Raw genomic sequence first — 11,118 nt, forward strand, 5'->3', positions numbered from 1 at the left:
AACGACTGAAGTTAGTTAGTTGTAGTTATTATAACGACTGAAGTTAGTTAGTTGTAGTCATTATAACGACTGAAGTTAGTTAGTTGTAGTTATTATAACGACTGAAGTTAGTTAGTTGTAGTCATTATAACGACTGAAGTTAGTTAGTTGTAGTCATTATAACGACTGAAATTAGTTAGTTGTAGTCATGATAACGACTGAAGTTAATTAGTTGTAGTCATTATAACGACTGAAGTTAGTTAGTGGTAGTCATTGTAATGACTGAAGTTGTTTAGTAAATATTTTTGAAGTCTTTTTTTAGTCAATATTTTCTTGTTTTATTTCAAAGCGTTATCTAATTACGTCACGACATTGAAAGGATTTTACCCAGCGGTTGAATTCAGTGTATTTATACGCAGGTATATATGGGTAGTGAGCATTGGGCAGTGAGGCAGGTTCCTGCCATGATTGCCTTTAATGTATTTGCTCAATGACACGCTTAGACATTCCAGACAGCAGAAAAAAACATTTCATCGAGTGTCTAACGCCCAGTTATGTTTGAATAACTGTTCAATAACACTGCACAAAAAATCAATAAAGATTTTTAATAATTAAATCAATATTGATGACGCGATAACAGTAACGTGCGGTGTTTTTGTAACCTAGTGAAAAATATATTATGTGGACTTACAACATTATCCTCCTTTTTAACCAGTTCACATTGATTTTTACATAAAAATCAATACATTATTATGTACGAATAAAGTTATTTTATTACATTGTTATAAGTGACATCTCTAAACCACCTTTCAATAAACATAAAGCCTTAAAGGCATCGATTGTAGGCAAGATAAAATGGCAAGTTTTATATTTTAATTTTTAATGTTTCTCTGTGTAACCAACTCCACTGTATTGTTTTAGAATTATATAACTTTACAATTGAAAAGTCCTACACAACACAGGTGAACTCCTAGCGTGGAGGACAATATACTATACCATTGTATATATTAAAGAATAAATAAAAAAAAAATAAAAAAAGTAAAGCTCCTGTCAACAAATAAACAATGTTTATTGGAAATTACCCACTATTTATAGGTTAATTTAGCAATGTTTTGGCTAATAAAAAGATTTGAATCTTAATTTGACTCGAATAAATTTGTTTTTATTTCGAAACATCAATGAGGAATTTTATTAATTTTTATGTGAAACCGCACAAGAGTCCCAATTGCTTACATAACCTAACCGTCTGGAGCCAGTAAGACTATGGCATCTCCAATGTGAGTATGTTGTGAGGCTGAAAGTAATGGGGAGGGGAAGGAGATGAAAAAGAGGAGGGTGGGGAATTACCTGGCTAGTCAGATCTTGTCACCAAACACAGCCAAAGCCATTTCAAGCAATATTTCAATTCTGAATGGTGGTCTTATACCAGGGCGATACAGAAAGTATCCGTTCTGAAATGTGCCGCAAATATACTATATATTATTTTTAAAATGAGTAATTTTTGAAATAACAAAAAAAAAATACTTGCGCACGCATGGATTTGAACCCTTGTCCTCCAACTTGCTAGTCGAGAGCCGTATCCTTCAATCACGGAGTCCGTCAATACTAATAATAATCGTAATACATAGTAACATATTAAACACTACATCAAGACGATATTATCTCTCGTTTGCTATCAATATCACTTGACGAACATTCAAGATGCCTTTGCTTATAGTTAAAAGCGTATGGTTAATATCATTTTAATTCTGAAGATATAATTAGTCAACTCACCCAAATCAAAAACTAAATTAAGAGTTTTATAATCCCATTGTAACCTTATATGCACCTATCGAAATTAACCTTCGAAATCGAAACTAACCTTAAATGTATATTTTGTTAAAATCAAATTATTGTAAATTATCTCGACACAGGATATACCTAGTGAAACAGGCGCAGTAAACAATTTGTGTAAACCCTACCTATATAGTTGCCTGATAAATAAATAATAATATATGCAAATTTTTAAGACACGTATCATTCTAATAACCCGGACGCCAAAACTTACGACCAAATGGGTGCCATACTGCAGGAGTGACCCATTGGAAGACCGAAGAAGAGTTGTATTAGCTACATGGATAGGAATGGAGCTGAACGAAAAGTACGAATGACTTGAGGCGAATGACGAGGGAACTCAGCCAGTAGAGAAAATTTGTAGAGAAGGTCAAATCCTCCACAAATTGAGGTACAAGTAAATGAAGTAGCGCCGCAATGAAGATGATCATCCAAACAAGTCAGTGAACATTTGAATGAATAATTAAGAAGTAACAGAAAAATCAGCTCAGCCGGAAACCATGTTCGACGTCACAACCACTAGACCAGCAATCCGAGCTTTGTGAACGTTCCAACTGGGTGACCGCCACACCTTGAGGAGCGCATCCGCCGTATTGGCAGGTGATGCACAGATTGCATCGTGTCTTGCACTTAATGCTGAATAATGTACAATTATTCCTCAATTAGCTCATCCTGCCTTCAATTGCTGCTGATCAATCATGGTGAGTGACTCTCTAGGTGAATAAACATGAATCGCCAACTTCTAATATGACTTATGGGTAAACGGCTCAAGTTGCCGTTTGCATTTACATGTTTAAGTTGTGCGTATTGAGAGGCTTAGAAATCTGTTATTGATAGATTATTGAGGTATTACTTAGACAACAAGAGTTTCTTGATTTATCTATTTGCAGTACGCAACGGCATTTCCATCATTGAAAAGTTATAAAAATTAAGACTAGATCTCACATTGTTTATTTTGCAATTGGTTAATGGTTAATGGTGTTGAAATGTGTTTAAAATCGGGTAGTAACTTCGTTTTTTAAACTTTTTATTTTCGTATTCGTTTCACCCTTCCTATGTATGAACAAATGTCTCGAATATCACCAGATCATCACACTTAACTTTGCCGTAGATGGCGTAGTTAATGTATATTACAAAATTAATAGCTTTGGAAAAGGTCTTTGGCCGCCTACAAAGATAAGTGTGTAAAACAGTGCCAAATAAAGCAGTATTAAATTTGGTTAATCACACACTATTTTTTTTATAACGTGAATTGAATTTTTATAATAATTTCCCTATTTCCTACGATTTTTATAAGTTATTTGACGTATCAATTCGTTACAAATACAATATATTCTCGTGGGCAGTTGCACATACTTATAATCTACTTCTATAACTAAACTGAATCGGCTTATAACAACACAATCACTAAATATGCAAATATAATGTCTCCCAAACAACTTGCTAGTTTTCAACATATAACTAACATATCATGCTTATTTTGTTAATTATCAAGCGTTAAATTGCCTCATTAAACACGGCTCTTATTGTTCTTCCATACATGAAAAACACACACTTAAATACCGATAATATGCAAAATGTTGACTGTATTAATATTTTTCATATTTTATGTAATTATTTATGAGGAAAGAAAAGTGTCTTCGAGCTTCGGAATCGCTGCCATTTTGATGCAAGAGATAGGTAATTTATTCACCCGTGTAATCGATACGATATTTAGATATTTGATTATATTTCGACACAAATTCCTAACCACGACTATCTTTGGGAGAATTTATGCGTAAGTTAAGGTAAACACACATTTATTTATTATTTATTTATAGCCTATTAGCCATTTAGAAAAACTGGTTTATTGTTACTAGTCAGTTTTACTATTTGGTTTATTATATTTTTCAATAAAACTCATACCATTTCAAGTTTCAATCTGGAAGGATTATTTTTATATTTAGTACAAATTAATTTAATAGTTCTCTTATATGCACTCTACGCTGGTAGCCCATATCCACAGAGTGCCTATTTCATATTTGGGGATGCTCTGTCCTGTGATTAAAGTTTTCTTTGAGGAAGGGAAGAAGTGAATCTGCGTAACATGCTGCAAACATAAAATTCAGCAATTTATTCCACAGACTGACAAGTAAAAAATTAGTAACAACATTTTTCGGCACGCGTTATGGCCAGGTACCTCAGGTATCATGTAGGTAGGAAAGATTTTTAGAATGTAACTTGAGCATCAAACACTTTGTCTGGAACGCTGAAATCGTAAGGGTAAGTTTCTACCTAAAGATATAAAAAATAACTTAATTTTCATGTGTTCCTCCGCTTGCGGAAGTTAGTTTAATATCCAATATCGAAAGTGTCCACTGGCCATAGACCACCGCAGCAATAACGAGCGGTCATTGGTCATCCCGTTTTGTCGCCCGGACACGAGACATGGGACACGGGACAGTGCCGATGGCACGTGAGTAATATGGTACACGGGCCGGTGGGCGGGACACGAACCCGCGACAAGCAAGACCGGGGTGTTTGTCACAAGTGGTGACATACGAGTGCTGATAAACGGATAAGATTTTCAAACTCCCACACAAGTCTCGGGGGTAGTTCCCCGACATGTGGCAAAAGGCCGGATGATAGGTTGTACAAAATAATTGGAGTACGGAAGATATGGTGTTGGAAGAGCTTAAATCCCACAAAATTGACAGTAAATGTACAAATACATACGCGTAGATACCTTAGGTAGATGTAATATCAGCTATACACTTGGAAGTCAAAATGCTGCCTTTTCATATCAGCGCAGTCGTCCCTTGGATTAGTATTGATTGTGTAATGGCTGCGTTCGTCCATCACTGTCCATAGCCTTTTATTACCATTCCCCTTTTTTGATTTTTTAATTGTCAGTCTGTGGAATAACTTTCTGTATTTCGTGTTTGCAGCAAGTTGCGCAGATTCATTTCTTCCCTTCCCCAAAAAAACTTTCATCACAGGACACACCTTCTCTAAATATGAAATAGGCACTCTGTAAGTATGAGCTACTTATATGAAGTTAATACAAGAAAAACTATTAAATTAATTTGTACTTAAGATACAAATAATCCTTCCTGATTAAAACTTGAAACGATACGAGTTTTATAGATAAATATAATAGTAAAACCGACTAGTAATAATAAACCAGTTTTTCTAAATGGCTAATAGGCTATAAATAAATAATAAATAAATGTGCGTTTACCTTAACTTACGCATAAATTCTCCCAAAGATAGTCGTGACTAGGAATTTTTGTCGAAATCTAATCAAATATCTAAATATCGTATCGATTACACGGGTGAATAAATTACCTATCTCTTGCATCAAAATGGCAGCGATTCCGAAGCTCGATGACACTTTTCTTTCCTCATAAATAATTACATAAAATATAAATATTATTAATATAGTCAACATTTTGCATATTATCGGTGTTTAAGTGTGTGTTTTTCATGTATGAACGAACACTAAGAGCCGTGTTTAATGAGGCAATTTAACGCATGATAATTAACAAAATAAGCATAATATTTAACTAGCAAGTTGTTCGGGAGACATAATATTTGCATATTTAGCGATTGTGTTTTTATAAGCCGATTCAGTTCTTTTATACAAATGGAAAAATGGCATGATGGTTGGTGAGTTAGTTAATTAAAAACAAGTTGTTTTAGGATATCTTATAAAAAAACTTAACTTGACAATTTCTCATCCTTTCCATCCTCATGTTATTTAAACATGTTTGTTGTTGGATTCAATTAAAGTCATTTATGGACCCGGTCAATACAAACAACTATAATCTAGACTCCCAGGGTCACAAGAAAATAAATTGAATTAACCGAGAGTACCTACATAACGTGCCTACAGGTACCAACACAAAAACAGCCGACAAAATTGATTGCCTACGCCAAAAAATATTATGAAGGATATATGGATTGGATGTTGGACCAGCGATGGACTAATAATATAGTAATATAGGATTATATTATAAAGGATATAACTTGAATTTTGGACCAGCGATGGACTGATAATGTAATTCAGTAAATAAGAAAACTCAAGGTTACCCAAAACACCACTGACAAAAATATAGGGAGCCGCCGCACTATGGATGGAATTCAGAAAAAACCTGAATTAAGTTATTTTCAAAATTTTAGAATTTAAAAAAAAAAACTTCTCCTTTTAGTGTAGAACTATAGCATGTACATTTTATGTATTAATTTGAACAAAAAGCTCATGACGACAGCTTCGTAACGTCCCGAAATGTGCCGTAACTGGATGTTCGTGAAAACATCATTCAGTTGGTTCTTACGCGTGAGCAAAAACGGTTGTGTATTATGTGACGTTTGGTTAAATTTACAAAAAAAATTGTTGTATATAGGTTCCTCGAGAATTTTTTTTATCCAATTTAATAAATTAAATGTAACTATCACACATGTGTGAGATTTTATCTAACATTTATTTTTTCTTTTTTTTTTATCTTTTAAACGTATATTTCAATAAGCATATACATATTATAGAATATGTTTCACCTTTCGAGCCATTATATAATATTATAATCTTTTGTCTTTCCTTGAATATTATTGTTATTTTTAGAAAGGCCTATTTGTGAAGAATTATTTTAAGCATTGAGGGGCTGTGGTGGTTGTGGTAGTCACTAGTCACGAAGTGATAATTTAGACACTGATGACAACGAAGACGCCTTTAACACATAGCTGTTTTACGATTTTTCTATAAAAAGTTGAACGTTACTACTTCTTTCCCGTGTATTTGTGTGCATTGATATAAATTAAAATGTGTAAATTCAAAAATAATATTTCTTAAATTTATAAATTTTTGTGTAATTTCAAAATGACTATATTTTTTGTTGTTGTCAATTCATACATAAGATTAATGAATATACATAAATATTTACCAATAAATGAGCTACCACATATTCGACAAACAATTAATTCGTGTTTTTTCTTTATTACGTCCACTGTGCGCCGAGCAAGGTTGGTACGCAGATAGCTTTGGCCCCACAAAGAATGGACAGACCATAGATAGAAATAGAGGGAAATATGGAATGGATTCGTGCTAAATGTCGCAGAGCTACGACCAAATGGACGGGCTACCAAAGTGACGGAGCCAGTTAAAATGTGTAGGTAGAAACAAAGGCAAGTCGCCGCCGTGTATAGACACAATTTACAGTAGTATTGATTAAATATATTGACGAAACACGTTATTTAATGTTTCACTCGATAGACAAACCGTCACTATAACATGTTCAAGATACCACACGGCAGAACAGATGTTCTAGCTCAGCATAGCAGGACAAGATAAATGGTGCTATTGAATGAATTTCATGAAACTACATAATGTTTTTAATCATGATTTAAATATCCTGAAAATGTTTTTGTATACCCATATTATCCTCTCAAATGTTAAAATAAGAAATTTTGTACTGTAAATGGATTATTAATCTGTCGTACAATAATTTTAATAAAAAAATTGTCATGTTTCGTTTTTTTTAAGAACGCATAAAACAACTTACGTACCGTTCTATAAATATTTCTGCGATGTCCCTGGCGTCTTTCATTCATTGTGTGTCCTTTATTATCCTGGCTCTCTTTTCTCCGTCCGTACGTTTAGTGCGTCGTTTATTATCTTTACTGTACTTTCTCCGTCCACTTGTCCAAACCACCATATCATCCATTTCTTACACATCAGCCTTGCATTATTTTCGAATCTCATCCTTCGTAATTCGTTCGAAATAGTTCTACTACGCATACACAACAGAGATTTTTTTTACATAACTCCACACAGGAAACCCTGCGGAAAATAGTTTCCCTCAGAGTCTATGTCATGTTTCGGTATTTTGTATGGAAGGTATTTTTAAGGAAAGGATGTTTTGGAAAGGAAATCGGTATGAGGATTGGTAGGAATCTAGGTGCAGTGTTTTTGGAGTAACGAATGTATGAATCTATCCCTCTTTGTTTGTTGGTTATCCAATAGATCTCATCCAACTATCGTCATTTCTCTGCAATTTTCCCGCGTAAATCTCATTGACATACATCAGGGCTGGTATCCAACTGAACTCCACTGTGAACTGTTAGGCTCGCTCACTTTGAACATTTTTATTGTATTTTTTTCTTAATTAATTAAGGTGCTGATGACACTGAGATAAACAAGTAAGATTATAGGATTACAGGTTAATCGATTTATGTAAAGAAGAGTGTCTGTGACGGGTGGCGTGGATTTAAATTGATCTACAGTTTTATTCCGAATTTGAATAACATGTGCACAACTGACCTTTTCAATAAAAGTCTGCGTAAAGCTCAAACAAAGCCGGAGATTTTAGTAAACTGTAAAATCATTTTAAAGTCAAACGAATACAAAATTTATATAAACAATCCATTTAATCACTAAATAAAAAATCCTATAAATTATGAAGTAAACAATAAAAGCCTTCAAGGAAATATTTTATTGTGATTGTTTTATGAGCGACGTGACGTCATAGGATGCAAGGAAATAATTTACAACTGACTCTACTTAAATAGATCCAGTTCTTGTGTTTTCCTAAGATGTTTTGTTTTTGTTATTTTGAAAAACTTATGGGAAACCTGAACTTGAAAATGCATAGATGCCATCAGAAATGGCCATTGAAAAAAGTGTCCCTTATTGGAAAACGTTCACCATATAACTTAACTAGGTGACAAAATTGAAAGAAAATTAAAATGGACTAAGCATATTAACTATCAAAATAATAATATTAAAAAGTCCCCGTAAGGACTAGCACTGACGAAATTTTTAACAATAACATAATGTCAATTAAACAACTCTATTCTAAAAAATACCTATATCTTTATTCAGCTGTTGTGAACTCCTGTAACTTATAAACATACATACACCCACAGCAACAACACGACAAAATACAATATTCTACAGCAGCACAAATAAGCGTAACTACATTGCCCAATCTCCGATACAACGACTTCACACCATGGGAAATCATTACTTCGGTGATGTTGACATATTCAATACCAACTTGGCAAGTTTTGTGGATCATTTAAAATATTTATTTCAACAATACTCCTAAACACATCATGTAAACTTACAAATAGCTGTAATTTTCTGTTTTTGTTTCTTGTTTTTTTATGACTTGTTGCATAGCTTTTATCAAATGTAATTTTATTCTTATTTTTTTTATGTTTCAAAGTATCTGTCAAATTAAAATTATACTACCAACCATGTAAAAACACCGGGGGCGTTAAATAAATAAATAAATAAAAATATACTCATAAATACAAAACACAAGATTAAACATAGGTAAATACAAAACACACATATTAGAAACACTTTATCTCAGGGTCAAAAACATATTCAACAAGCAACTACAAATGCAACATTTGGTCAAAAAAGCTTCCTATACTATGGTACTAAGCTGTATAAGCATAAACTAATATATAATTGAAAGAAATAATTAGTCGCCTAAAATATCAATACAAATTTAAAATATCTCCCGAGTAAAAATAAATGCCGCCAACGGGAATTGAACCCGTGCCTTCTGATGTCCGGTCATGTGCTCTGAAACCACTGAGCTTTGTCGGATTATTTCCAACCCGCCAAATGATTCAATATGTACTAGAATCTCAATCAACAATTACTACTTATTATATTGTTTCCACCTGTAAACAACCAACTTTATTTTGGTAGGAAAGGATTTGTTAGTGGTAAATTTCTTACTAGATGGCGTCGAGACATATAATTTTTTCATTAATTGGTGAAATATCTTTATCAAATCAAATATTTTTATTTTTTAAAGATAAACTAATGTTTATAAGACAAGGTTTTATGGACAGCATAAAGGATAACAAATAAAGATAACATCAGATGGCACGGGTTCAATTCCCGTTGGCGGCAATTATTTTTACTCGGGAGATATTTTCAATTTGTATTGATATTTCAGGCGACTAATTATTGCTTATAATTATTTGTTATCCTTTATGCTATACATAAAACCTTGTCTTATAAACATTAGTTTATCATTAAAAAATATTAAACTAATATGTTCGTCATCGTGATATTCCTCGTATAAATATGATTATTAAGGACAGGTTGTTTCGGAGAATTTGAACAATTCTTCAAAATTCAATGTTAATTTTCATTTTCTGTTCAAGATTTTTTAAAGTTATGTTACTATTTCAGTTGTCAAGCTACTAGCCTATAAGGATATAATAACAGAACTTGAATAGAACTTTCACAGAACATGAAAATGAACGCGGAAATTTTATTAACTGTTGAAATTCTCCGAAACAACCCGTCCCAAGTATCGTGAAATTCAGTGGTCATTCATGAAAATCTATAAAAACAATGTTTCATTTCGTTAGAGATTAGCTTTAGCTTTACTTATTGGTTGCTAGCTTCAATAGAATTAGCACGAGCGTTCTTATAATGTCTGGACGGTAGGGGTAAGAACTGGCCTGCTATCAAAATAATAAATAAAACGGTTTTTTTTCCCCCTTTTCAGCGTTTATTAGATTATTAATAATCACCCCTTAAATTTTCACTGTACCATCGTGAATTACGTTGTATTTACTTGTAAGTAGTAACATAATTATATCATTTTACTATTTTCCAGATTGTTAAGCTCCATCGTGAGGCGCTCTTCAATCCAATATAACCATACATCATAGTGTACGTACATTGTTCATTTCCACCGGTACCAAATAATGAATGTAACCATAGATAATCACCAATCCCACTTGGCTTTCACGGGTAATTATGGAAGATCCATGGATGCTGTAAAATCAGCATTTTCATTGCTGCATTCGAATTTCGAACGGATATGAAACGATTTGAAAATGTGTAATGGCGGCTGGCGGGGGGCGCGTGCGCACTGCGGCCGCTCAGTCACCCGGCGTCACGCTTGCGCGCAGGACGTACGCCGATTTTCTAGCGCTACCAACAATCCACGAAACGTAACAAACCAACTTGCCTCTGTACCTTCTATCGGGAACCTAACCGAGTGCTCACCTATTCAGAAGTGTTTATTTTTGAAAATTAAACTGTGTTAGCTGCCCATCAGTGAAAATATAACAACTTTTTGTGAAACTTTAGACATTAAAAACTGTTATAAATAGTGAATGCGCTAATATATTTGTAGTGATCGTTGAGAAAACTACCGAGGTACGTGATTTAAAAACAATCTGATATTTAAATAAAGGTTAAAAAGATAAATCCTTTTTTTATATGACATTGATGCAAGTATCCCAGATGTGTGATTAATTTATAACTGAACCCAAGCCGGTCATAAACACACG

Source organism: Hesperophylax consimilis, chromosome 1 (assembly GCF_061612785.1).
Source record: "Hesperophylax consimilis isolate HC1 chromosome 1, BYU_Hcon_1.0, whole genome shotgun sequence".
Classification (NCBI taxonomy): domain Eukaryota; kingdom Metazoa; phylum Arthropoda; class Insecta; order Trichoptera; family Limnephilidae; genus Hesperophylax; species Hesperophylax consimilis.